The sequence below is a fragment of the Ailuropoda melanoleuca genome, unplaced genomic scaffold (genome assembly GCF_002007445.2).
Source record: "Ailuropoda melanoleuca isolate Jingjing unplaced genomic scaffold, ASM200744v2 unplaced-scaffold7480, whole genome shotgun sequence".
NCBI lineage: Eukaryota > Metazoa > Chordata > Mammalia > Carnivora > Ursidae > Ailuropoda > Ailuropoda melanoleuca.
In genome coordinates this window covers 1,595,657-1,606,053 of record NW_023250281.1, presented here as the reverse complement: position 1 = coordinate 1,606,053, position 10,397 = coordinate 1,595,657, and positions in this window count along the sequence as shown.

Genomic DNA, 10,397 nt, shown 5'->3' with positions numbered 1-10,397 from the left:
TGTTCATAGCACTAATGTCCACAATAGCCAAACTGTGGAAAGAGCTGAGATGTCCATCAACAGCTGAATGCATAAAGAAGATGTGGTGTGTGTGTGTGTGTGTGTGTGTGTGTGTGTCTAGTATTTTCTGGTTCCATACAAATTTTAGGATTATTTCTTCCATTGCTGTGTAAAATGTTGATGTATTTTGATTTGGATTACATTGTATATGCAGATTACTCTGGGTAGCACAGACATTTTAACAATATTTATTCTTCCAATCCATGAGCGTGAAATATTTTTTTTTCCATTTATTTGTATTTTCCTCAATTTCTTTCACAAGTTTTCTACAGTTTTGGAGAAAAGATCCTTTACCTCTTTGAATATGTTCGTTCTTAGTTATCTTATTGTTTTTGGCGGAATTCTATTTGGCACTGAATCCTTATTTTCTGTTTCTACTGTATCGTTGTTAATATAGCGAAATGCAACTGATTCCTGTGCATTAATTTATATCCTGCCACTTTGCCAAATTCCTATGAGTTCTCCTAATTTAGGGGTGGAGTCTTTTGGATTTTCCACATAAAGTATCTGGTATTTGTGAGGAGTGAGAGCTTGACTTATTTTTTTCCAACTTGAACACCTTTTATTTTTATTTATTTATTTATTTACTTATTTATTTTTGTCTGTTTGCTGAGGCTAGGAGTTCTAGTACTATTTTGAACAACAGTGGTGGTAGAGAGCATATCTGCCATGTACCTGACCTTAGGGGAAAAGTTCTGTTTTTCCCCATTGTCAATGATATTCACTCTGGGCTTTTCATAGATGGCTTTTGTGATATTGAGGTATGTTCCCTCTATCCCTACACTTTGAGGAGTTTTAATCAGGAAAGGATGCTCTCAATTGAAAGGACCATACCATTCTTGTATTTCCTTTTATTAATGTGCTCTAACATGTTGACTGATTTGTGAATGTTGAACCATCCTTGTATCCCAGGAATAAATCACACCTAGTCCTGGTGAATAACCTTTTAATGTACTGTTGGATCCTATTGGCTAGTGTCTTGGTGAATATTTTGGAAATCATGATCATCAGGGATATTGTTCTGTAATTCTCTTTCTTGATGGGGTTTATGCCTGGTTTTGGGAGCAAGGTAATGCTGGCCTTATAGGGCAAGTTAGGAGTATTCTTTACATTTCTATTAGTTTTATTATTATATTATGTAAGTCATCATAGTACATACCTGGATTCTGATATAAAGTTCGGTGATTCATAGTTGCGCATAACACCCAGTGCACCATACAATATGTGCCCTCCATACTACCCACCACCAGTCTATCCCATTCCCCCACCCGGCTCCCCTCTGAGCCCTCAGTTTCTTTCTCAGAGATCATAGTCTTGCATGCTTCATTCTCCCTTCTGCTTACCCCCCCTTTCTTTATCCCTTTCTTCCCCTACCGATCTTCCTAGTTCTTATGTTCCATAGATGAGAGAAATCATATAATTGTCCTTCTCTGCTTGTCTTATTTCACTTAGCATTATCTCCTCCAGTCCCGTCCATGTTGCAGCAAATGTTGAGAAATTACTCTTTCTGAAGGCTGAGTAATATTCCACTGTATATATGGACCGCATCTTCTTAATCCAGTCATCTGTTGAAGGGCATCTAGGCTCCTTTCACGATTTAGCTATTGTGGACAATGTTGCTATGAACGTTGTGGTGCATATGGCCCTTCCCTTCCCTACATCTGTAAATACCCAGCACTGCAATGGCTGGGTCATAGGGCAGCTCAATTTTTCACTTTTTACGGGACCTCAACACTGTTTCCCAGAGTGAACTACCAACTTTCATTCACACCAACAATGTAGGAGGGATCCCCTTTCTCCACATCCTCTCCAGCAATTGCTTTTTCCTGCCTTGTTAATTTGTGCCATTCTAACTGGCATAAGGTAGTGTCTTAGAGTGGTTTTGATTTGAATTTCCCTGATGGCTAGTGATTTTGAACATTTTTTCATGTGTCTGTTAGCCATTTGTAGATCATCATTGGAAAAGTGTCTGTTCATATCTTCTACCCATTTTATGATTTGTTCACTTGTTTCTCACACATTGAGTTTGAGAAGTTCTTTGTAGATCTTGGATACGAGTCTTTTATTCGTAGCATCATTTGTAAATATATTCTCCCATTCCATGAGCTGCCTCTTAGGGGTTTTTTTTGTTTGTTTTTTGTTTTTGGTTTTTTGTTTTTTGTTTTTGTTTTTTTTACTGTTTCCTTAACTGTGCAGAAGCATTTTATCTTCATGAAGTCCCACAAGTTCATTTTATCTTTTGTTTCTCTTGCCTTTGGAGATGTGTCATGAAAATTTTGCTTCGGCCGATGTTGTAGAGGTTGTTGCCTAAGTTGTCCTCTAGGATTTTGATGGATTCCTGTCTCACATCAAGGTCTTTAATCAATTTGGAGTTGATCTTTGAATATGGTGTGAAAGAGTGGTCAAGTTTCATTTTTTTGCATGTAGCTGTCCAAATTTCCCAGCACCATTTATTGAAGAGACTATCTTTTTTTCACCGGATGTTTTTTCCTGCTTTATCAAAGATTAGTTGCCCAAAGAGCTGAGGGTCCATTTCTGGGTTTTCTATTCTGTTCCATTCCGGCATTGTGATGCCCCCAGCTTTGTTTTTCCTTTTCAACAGTTCCTTGGCAATTCAGGGACTTTTCTGGTTCCATACAAATTTAAGGGCTATTTGTTCCAGTTCTTTGAAAAATGTCATCGGTATTTTGATCGGGTTCTGGTTCCATACAAATTTAAGGGCTATTTGTTCCAGTTCTTTGAAAAATGTCATCGGTATTTTGATCGGGATAGCATTGAAAGAGTAGATTGCTCTTGGTAGCATGGAAATTTTAACTATGTCAATTCTTCCTATACATGAGCATGGAATATTTTTCCATCTTTTTGTGTCTTCTTCAATGTCTTTCAAGAGTGATTTTTATTTTCTAGAATAGAGATCCTCTACATCTCTGGTTAAGTTAATTCCAAGCTAACTTATGGTTTTTGGTGCTGTTGTGAATGGGATGGATTCCTTAATTTCTTTTTCTTCAGTCTCATTATTCGTGTATAGAAATGCAACTGATTTCTGAGCATTGATTTTGTATCCCACCACATTACTGAATTGCTCTATAAGTTCTAGTAATTTGGGGGTGGATTCTTCTAGGTTTTCCATACAAAGTATCATTTCATCTGCAAAGAGAGACATTTTGACATCTTCTTTGCCTATTTGGATACCTTTTATCCCTTTTTGTTGTCTAATTGCTGTTGCAAGGTGTTCTAGTACTATGCTGAATAATAGTGGCGAGAGTGGGCATCCTTGTCGTGTTCCTGATCTTAAGGGAAAGACTTCCAGCTTTTCCCCATTGAGAATGATATTTGCTGTAGGCTTTTCTAGATGGTTTTTATGAGATTGAGGAATGTACCCTCTGTCCCTACACTCTGAGGGTTTTAATCAGGAAAGGATGCTGTATTTTGTCAAATGCTTTTTCTGCATCTATTGAGAGGATCATATGGTTCCTGGGTCTTTTCTTGTTGATATGATGTATCATGCTGATAGACTTGCAAATGTTGAACCACCTTGCATCCCAGGGAAGAATCCCACTAGGTTATGATGGATAATCCTTTTAATGTGCAGTTGGATTCTATCAGCCAGGATTTTGTTGAGCATTTTGGCGTCTATATTCATCAGCGAAATCGGTGTGTAATTCTCCTTTTTGATGTGGTCTTTGCCTTGTTTGGGGATCAAGGTAATATTGGGCTCATAGAATGAGTTTGGTAGTTTTCCTTCTGTTTCTATTTTTTTAAATAGCTTCAGGAGAATAGGTATTACTTCTTCTTTGAATTTTTGGTAGCATTCCCTAGGAAAACCATCCGGGCCTGGGCTTTTGTTTTTTGGGAGGTTGTTTATCACTGATTCAATCTCCTCATAATTAATTGGCCTGTTTAAAAAATCAATTTCTTCCTGTTTCAGTCTTGGTAGTTTATAGGTTTCCAGGCAGGCCTCCATCTCTTCCACATTGCTAATTTATTGGCATAAAGCTGTTGATAAAAGTTTATAATAATGCTTCCAATTTCATTGTTGTTGGTTGTGACCTTTCCTTTTTCATTCATAATTTTATTAATTTGGGTCCTTTGTCTATTCTTTTGGATAAGTCTTGCCAGAGGTCTGTCAAATTTATTAATTCTCTATGAACCAGCTTCTAGTTCTGTTGATCTGCTCTACTGTACTCTTGGTGTCTAATTTGTTGTTTTCTGCTCTAATCTTGGTCAACTACTTCCTCGTGCATAGATTAGGCCTGTCCTTCTGTTGCTATTCCAGCTTCTTGAGGTGAGAATATAAAAACTGCATTTTAGATTTTTCTATTCTTTTGAGTGAGGCTTGGATGGCTATGTATTTCCCACTTAGGACTGCCTTTTCACTATCCCATAGGTTTTGCACCATTGTGTTTTCATTCTCGTTGGTCTCCATAAATTGTTTAAATTGATTTTTGATTTCCTGGTTTATCGAGTCATTCTTGAGCAGGATAGTTCTTAGTCTCCAAGTGTTTGAGTTTCTTCCAAATTTTTCCTTGGGGTTGAGTTCCAATTTCACATTGTTGTCATCTGAGAATATGCAGGGAATAATTTCAGTGTTTTGGTGTCCGTTGAGACCTGTTTTGTGACCAGAACCTGGTCTATTCTTGAGAATGTTCCATGGGCATCAGAATAGAATGAGTATTCTTTGGTTCTGGGGTGTAGTGTTCTATATATATCTATGAGGTCCAACTCGTCGAGTATGGCATTCAAAGTTCTTTTTTCTTTGCTGATTTTTTGTTTAGGTGATCTGTCTATTCCTGATAGTGGAGTGTTGATGTCTTCTACTATTAGTTCCATTTCTATTCTTTGAAACACCTTCAGAGGACTAGGAATGATTTCTTCTTTAAATGTTTGGTAGATTTCCCCTGGGAAGCCATCAAGCCCTGGACTCTTGGGTTTTTTGTTTGGTTTTCTGTTTGTTTTTGTTTGTTATGTTTTGTGTGTTTTGGGGGGTTTTTGATTACTGCTTCAATTTCCTTGCTGGTTATTGGTCCATTCAGACTGTCTGTTTCTTCCTATTTCAGGTTATAAGAATCCAGGAAGGCATCCATTTCTTCCACATTGCTTAACTTGTGAGCATACAGTTGCTGGTAATAATTTCTAATAATTGTTCCTATTTCTTTGGTATTAGCCATGATTTCTCCCCTTTCATTCATGATTTTATTAATTTGGGTCCTTTTTCTCGTCTTTTGGAAAGTCCAGCCAGAAGTTTATTGATCGTATTAATTCTTTCAAAAATCCAGCTTCTAGTTCTGTTGATCTGTTCTCTTTTTATATAAAAATTTTTTATTATGTTATGTTAGTCACTAAACAGTCCACCCCAAGTTTCACATGTAAATTCCCATGATTCATTACAGGCATATAACACCCAGTGCACCATGCAATACGTACCTGCTTAATACCCATCACCGGCCTCTCCCAAACTCAACCCCCTCCCCTCTAAAGCCCTCAGATTGATTCCCAGAGTCCATAGTCTCTCATAGTTCATTTCCCCTTCTGTTTACTCCCCTATTCTTTCTTCCCTTCTTCTCCTACTGATCTTCCTACATCTTTTGTTCCATAAATGAGTGAAACCATATGATAATTGTCTTTATCTGCTTGACTTATTTCACTTAGCATTATCTCCTCGAGTCCCATCCATGTTGCAGCAAATGTTGAGAAATCATTCTTTTTGATGGATGAGTAATATTCCATTGCATATATCGACCACATCTTCTAAATCCAGACATCTGTTGAAGGGCAACTCGGCTCCTTCAATGATTTAGCTATTGTGGACAATGCTGCTATGAAGATTGGGGGGAATATGGCCCTTGTCTTCACTACGTCTGTATCTTTGGGGTAAATACACAGTAGTGCAATTGCTGGATCATAGAATACCTCAATTTTTTACTTTTTAGGGGACCTCCACACTGTTTTCCAAAGTGGCTGTACCAAATTGCATTAACACCAACAATGTAGGAGGGATCCCCTTTCTCCACATCCTCTCCAACATTTGCTGTTTCCTGCCTTGTCAATTTTTGCCATTCTAACTGGTGTAAGTTGGTATCTCAGTGTGGTTTTGATTTGAATTTCCCTGATGGCTAATGATTTTGAGCATTTTCTCATTTGTCTCTTAGCCATTTGTATGTCTTCATTGGAAAATTGTCTGTTCATATTTTCTGCCCATTTTTTTACTTGATTACTTGTTTCTCGTGAATTGAGTTTGAGAAGTACTTTGCAGATGTTGGGTACTAATCTTTTATCTGTAGTGTCATTTGCAAATATCTTCTCCTATTCCGTGTGCTGCTTCTTAGTTTGTTTGTTTGTTTGGCTGTGCAAAAGCTTTTTATATTGAGAAAAAGGGATAAAAATTATCCAAATGAATATGGATGCCAAAATCCTCAACAAGATCATGGCTAATAGAATGCAACTGTACATTAAAGGGATTATCCATCATAACCTAGTGGGATTCATCCCTGGGAAGCAAGGTTGGTTCAACATTTGCAAATCTATCAGCATGATACATCATATCAACAAGAAAAGACCCAGGAATCATACGATCCTCTCAATTGATGCAGAAAAAGCATTTGACAAAATACAGCATCCTTTCCTGATTAAAACCCTTCAGAGTGTAGGGATAGAGGGTACGTTTCTCAAGCTCATAAAAGCCATCTATGAAAAGACTACAGCAAATATTATTCTCAATGGGGAAAAGCAGGAAGCCTTTCTTTTAAGATCAGGAACGCGACAAGGATGCCCACTATCACCTCTATTATTCAACAGAGTAGTAGTAGACATTGCAACAGCAATCAGACAACAAAAAGGGATAAAATATATCCAAATCAGCAAAGAAGAAGTCAAACTGTCTCTCTTCACAGATGACAAGATACTCTATATAGAAAATCCAAACAAATCCACTCCCAAACTATTACAAGTTATAGAGCATTTAAGTAATGTGGCAGGATTCCAAATCAATGCTCAGAAATTAGTTGCATTCTATACACGAATAACGAGACTGAAGAAAGAGAAATCAGGGAATCCATCCCATTTACAATAGCACCAAAACCATCTGTTACCTTGGAATTAACTTACCCAGAGATGTAAAGAATCTATATTCTAGAAACTATAAATCACTCTTGAAAGACATTGAGGAGGACACAAAAAGATGGAAAAATATTCCATGCTCATGGATCAGAAGAATTAACATAGTTAAAAGTCCATGCTACACAGGGCAATGTACACTTTCAATGCTATCCTGATCAAAATACCGATGGCATTTTTCAAAGAACTGGAACAAATAGTCCTTAAATTTGTATGGAACCAGAAAAGGCCCCGAATCACCAAGGAACTGTTGAAGAGGAAAAACAAAGCTGGAAACATTACTGTGCCAGATTTCGAGCTGTACTACAAAGCTGTGATCACAAAGACAGCATGGTACTGGCACAAAAACAGACACATAGACCAATGGAACAGAATAGAGAACCCATAAATGGACCCTCAGCTCTTTGGGCAACTAATCTTTGATAAAGCAGGAAAAAACATCCGGTGGAAAAAAGACATCCTCTTCGATAAATGGTGCTGGGAAAATTGGGCAGCTACATGCAAAAGAATGAAACTTGACCACTCTCTCACACCATACACAAAGATAAACTCCAAATGGAAGAAAGACCTTAATGTGAGACAGGAATCCATCAAAATCCTAGAGAAGAGAATAGGCAGCAATCTTTATGATATCAGCCAAAGCAACATTTTTTTCATGACACATCTCCAATGTCAAGAGAAACAAAAGATGAAATGAGTTTGTTGGACTTCTTCAAGATAAATCCTGCTTCACAACAAAATAAACAGTCGAAAAAACTAAGAGGCAGTCCAAGGAATTAGAGAATATATTTGCAAATGATGCTACATATAAAATACTGGTATCCAAGATCTACAAAAAACTTCTCAAACTCAATACACGAGAACCAAAAAAACAAAATATAAAATGGGAAGAAGATATGAACAGACACTTTTCCAATGATGACATACAAATGGCTAACAGACACATGACAAAATATCAAAATCTCTAGCCATCAGGGGAATTCAAATCAAAACCACACTAAGATACCACCTTACGCCAGTTAGAATGGCAAAGATTGACAACAGAAGAAACAACAATCATTGGGAGGGCGTGGAGAAAGGGGATCCCTCCTACATTGTTGGTGGGAATGCAAGTTGGTACAGCTGCTCTGGAAAACAGTGTTAAGGTCCCATAAAAAGTTAAAAATTGAGCTGCCCTATGACCCAGCCATTGCACTACTGGGTATTTACCCGAAAGATACAGATGTAGTGAAGAGAACAGCCGTATGCACCCCAATGTTCATAGCAGCATTGTGCACAGTAGCTAAATTGTGGAAGGAGTCTAGATGCCCTTCAACAGATGACTGGATCAATAAGCTCTGGTCCATATATACAATGGAATATTACTCAGCTATCAGAAAGAACGAGTTCTCAACCTTTGCTGCAACATCATGGCACTGGAAGAGATAATGCTAAGTGAAATAAGACAAGCAGAGAAAGACAATTGTCATATGGTTTCTCTCATCTATGGAACATAAGAGGTAGGAAGATCGGTAGGGGAAGAAATGGATAAAGAAGGGGAGGGTAATCAGAAGGGGGAATGAAGCATGAGAGACCATGGACTCTGAGAAACAAACTGAGGGCTTCAGAAGGGAGGGGGTGTGGGAATGGGATAGACTGGTCATGGGTATTAAGGAGGGCATGTATTACAAGGTGCACTGTGTGTTATATGCAACTAATGAATCATTGAACTTTACATCAGAAACGAGGGATGTACTGTATGGTGACTAACGTAATATAATAAAAAGTATTATAAAAATAAAAATAAACTATTATCAACAACTATATGCCAATAAATAAAACAACCTGGAAGAATTGAATGTCTTCCTGGAAACCTGAAAATTTTTTTATTTGAAAGAGGGTGAGAGAGAGCTCTGAGGAAGAGGGAGAGGTAGAAAGACTTCCTACTGAGCAGAGAGCTTGATGCAGGGCTTAATCCCAGGACCCCAAGGTCATGACCTGAGCCAAAGGCTGGTATTTAACGGACTGAGCCACCCAGGTGCCCTGTTAATCACTTATCTCTTTCTAATTTTTGTCATTGACATAGAATTTGCGTTAAACAATATTCAGTTCATCACTTTGATTTGTACTACATAACCTTGAATGTAGTTTAAGAACTTTATAGCAATATCATTATTTTTATGCAGTTACTTTTATTAACTGTGATCGTTAATTTTATGTGTAAACTTCATGGAGCTAGAGATGCCCTGATAGCTGTTAAAACCTTTCTCAGAGTGTCTTTGTGGGTGTTTCCATAAGTGATTACCCCCATTGCCTCTCCTGACTCTCAAGTCTTCAAGTTTGAACTAGAAATACAGCAATTGATTTCCTGGGCCTCCAGCTTGCAGATAGCAGTTCCTGGTACTACATAATCACATGAAACAATCCTACATAATAAATTTATTTTATATATCTATGTCATCTATATCTATATCTAATCTATATCTATCTGCATCTATATCTATCTTCTATTGCATCTGTTCTTCTCTATAACCCTGATTTACATTGTTAACTTTGTAATAGGTTGTTATTTTTGCTCTATAGAATCAAGTATATATTAGAGTGATTAAAAAATTAGAAAACTTTGTTATAATATACTTATATGCATTTGTGTCCATTTTAGGAGTTTTTTTTTTATATGGACTCAAATTCCCATACTTCTAGGAGACATCCAAATAGCAAGTTTGGGCCATTTCCTGGGTGATTGCTAGAGTGTTAAATTCTGTGTCCCAGTACAACGTCCAAGTTNATATGGACTCAAATTCCCATACTTCTAGGAGACATCCAAGTAGCAAGTTTGGGCCATTTCCTGGGTGATTGCTAGAGTGTTAAATTCTGTGTCCCAGTACAACGTCCAAGTTGTTACACCCTCTAAGTGACCTATGTTTTGTCTTACTTGATCAAGCACTCTGAGAACCCAAATTCACGTGTATTCTACCAGCTCCTGCTGGTAAACACAGATCAGATACTGCAACTCTATAGGGTATATTTCCATTTTATCAAATTCAACATCCCACACCTCAAGTTATTTTGTAACTTAAGCCCATTGGCTGACCTAATTTCCAAGAGGGGAAATGGAGCTATATCATGAAGAAACACATGCCACTTTGTGCATTAGAAGTCTATCCACAGCCTCTCAATGAGGGGAGTTTGATAGGTATTGAAGAAGGTTGGATCACTTCAGTACCCTTATAAGGGTTTAAAGA